Below are 3,066 nucleotides of genomic sequence, written 5' to 3' on the forward strand. Positions count from 1 at the left end.
TGTTTGATGATTGTGGTGTTGGGAAAGCGATTCACCCCCCGTCCTAATCAAGAATTGAAGACAATGCCTTAAAGCCTTCAAGAATGCCACTTCGGAGAACACAATTAATGGCTCTACTTCAAAGCGACTGTGACAGCTTTAAATCATGCGAAAATGTCAGGAATGGGCAAGGGTGTGATTGAGAGTGATGTTGGGATTGGTGCGGGGGATGGGAATGGGAGTGAGGGCGGGATGTGGGCTGTGAGCAATTCTGCTAATTGCACAATCAAAGCCCATGGCTGAGTGACGGCAACAGCATTTGATTCGATTTAATGCCGCTGCTCCATTTAATTAAAAACGAATTTTCATATAAACAAATATTGTGACAAGACAACAACAACAACAACAACAAGAACAACAACAGCATCACCAAAAAGGCGCGCAAGACATCAAATGATTTATTAGCACAGATTTCAATGCAATTGTGGCGCGTTAATTTGCTGAAAATAAATGCAAGCGCTCTGATAGACCGACAGACAGATCGCGAGGGGGTTAGTAGGGGGCAGCAGGAATGCCGAGGGGGCAGGGGTGGTGGAGAGGGGAGGCGATATGCGAGTACACTCATACATATCTGCCGGTGCCTCTGACATTTACTGGCAAGCGTTGATGTGTGGCTGGCGGCGTGTTTGGATCGTGAGCCGATTTGATGAGATCTCTGCGTGTTGTTTTTGGATCAGAGCCGACGCGTCGGGAGTGTCGGCGAGGTGGAGGTGGAGGCACTGGCGGCACTGGCGGCAGCGGCGGCAACGGCGACACACATAAAATGAATTAATGCAAACGCTAATTGCACCGACAAATGCTCGCTAAATATGCGTATACGTAATGTAGCTGGCTTTGAGCCGCATCTATAGAGCACCAATTGCTGCAGCTGGTCGCCAAGCAGCCAAGCAGCCAAGTAGCCAAGTAGCCGGGTTGCCAACTCGACTACTGCTCGGCATCGACGCATCTTAAATCAGGCGCATTATAGAGGCGCAAATCCATTTGCGCACGTAATGAACCAATTAGCCAATTTGCCATATGTGTGTACTGTGCGGCCTAATAAGTACAGTGAACACCGCTGAAGTGCAACGAAATTGCAGATCTTAAAGAGTATTTTATACAGCCTTTATCTGAGTTATACTTGTAGATATCATTGGCATTCGCAATATCACAACTAAAATAAATAAAGCACTGACACCCTATTCGACCAGGAGGGGTAGTTCCGTCACTAAACAAATCACAAATACCGCAGCAAGCATTTGATTCCATTTCAAGAGGTGCACTGAAACACACTCTGAGGGGGTGTGACAGATCAGATAAATCTTTCCCATCCATCTGATTGTTTGTCCCGTTCCCTCTAGTTCTGACAAGACGAGAACGAAAAGGAAAAGTCTTATCCACGTTCAATTGTAAGCCGACCAGTCTAGAATAGATGTGATCTTTCGAGCCATATCTCCTAAAGATAATATATAAATCCGAATATTTGTTGGCCTACCAAATGATTTTGCAAAGCTTGAATCGAATCCAACTAAGCGCTAATGATATTTTTAACGATATAAGTAGACACAATAGTTTTTATTATTGTCGGCTATTTGGTATATAACTACTATAATGTACTGATTTGAAAACTGTTCTACTTAAGCGCTATCGATCGTGCCAATTGGTGCTCAATAGGGCGTCATAGCGCGTCTTTCCCGAATGATACGGAAATGCTGCGGCTTTTGGGCATTGAACTAAACTTTACAGAGCGTTTTATCAAAGTGAAATTTCAACACTTCTAATTAGCAGAAATTGCCGGAGCTGACACACTAAATTTCACTTTCAGACACCGGAATTTCAATTGCGCATACAATGTAGCCGCCAAAGATCCTCGCCAGCAACAACGGCAACGGCAACGGCAACGACAACAACAACAATAACAGGTCCAACAACTTGAACTCCAGTCGAGTGTTTGCTTTTGTCGCCTGCTATTAAAAAGCCACAAAAATACTCGACGAGTGCGAGTGTTGTGCGTGTGTGTGGGCGCTACTTTGTTGGGGGAGGGTGTGATGGCCGGGAGGGAGGTGGGGGCTGTGGCTGGAGATGGAGCCGGAGCCGGAGCTCCATGTGTGTGAGATTGTGTGTGATTTATGCGCTTTGACGTCGGCTACAAATAAATCTGCTGACGATCGCTAGCGCGCGCCCCTTTGATATGCTTTAAAGGCACACGTGCTCCCCTCCCCATCCCCATCCCCATCTGCCCCCTTTGCCGCGGTGGAGGCAACTTGTTGTTGGCGTTGCCGCTAATTGCATTTTGGGTGGCACATGAGGCCATGACTGTTTTACAGTTTGTTGTATTAATTGCCCGGACCACAAAATTCGAAATATGCATCCACTAAATGTCGAAAGTCAACTGCACGCCGCTGAATACTGCTCCCGAGATTTATTTGCGTCTATTAAATTGGCGGGGGACGGGCGGAATCGCTGGCAATATCGCTGGCGAAGACGATGGCAATGGCGGTGGCGATGGCGCTGGCAAGTGTAATGGGCAATTAGAGCTGCCACTTGTTTCCGTTTCGCTTTATCAATTGATTTACGATGCGAAAATAAAATGCGTTTCTTATGCTCATGTGCACTGAGAGGCCCCACGCCTCGGCCCAGGCTCAGATTCCGGAGCTGACGAGCGCCATTTGCCATTTATTACATTTCACAGGCGCATGGAAATAAGATTTGTTTTATTTTTATTTGTATTCATCAGCGTGTTGGCATTTTATTTCATGTTTGGCGCTTGAGCATGAGCAGCAGTTCCATGGAAAGTGCACTCAATTATGGCCAACAGACAAGCGGTGAGCGTCAAGTGTGCGCAGACTCGCTCCGGCGCTACATGGCTACATGGCTACATGGCCACATGGCTAGGAGAGTACTGGCTACGAGGCTTGTGAAATGTAAGACTTTTGGCCCAGACAGCCTAAACAAACATTCAAATACCCAGCGAGCCGCACTTGGCTAAGATTTCAGCAGAAGTCGACGCCAACATAATGCTGCACCAAGAGCAGCAACATCCACCAG

The sequence above is a fragment of the Scaptodrosophila lebanonensis genome, unplaced genomic scaffold (assembly GCF_003285725.1).
Source record: "Scaptodrosophila lebanonensis strain 11010-0011.00,11010-0021.00 unplaced genomic scaffold, SlebRS2 tig00000001-arrow-pilon, whole genome shotgun sequence".
In the NCBI taxonomy this organism is placed as follows: Eukaryota; Metazoa; Arthropoda; class Insecta; order Diptera; family Drosophilidae; genus Scaptodrosophila; species Scaptodrosophila lebanonensis.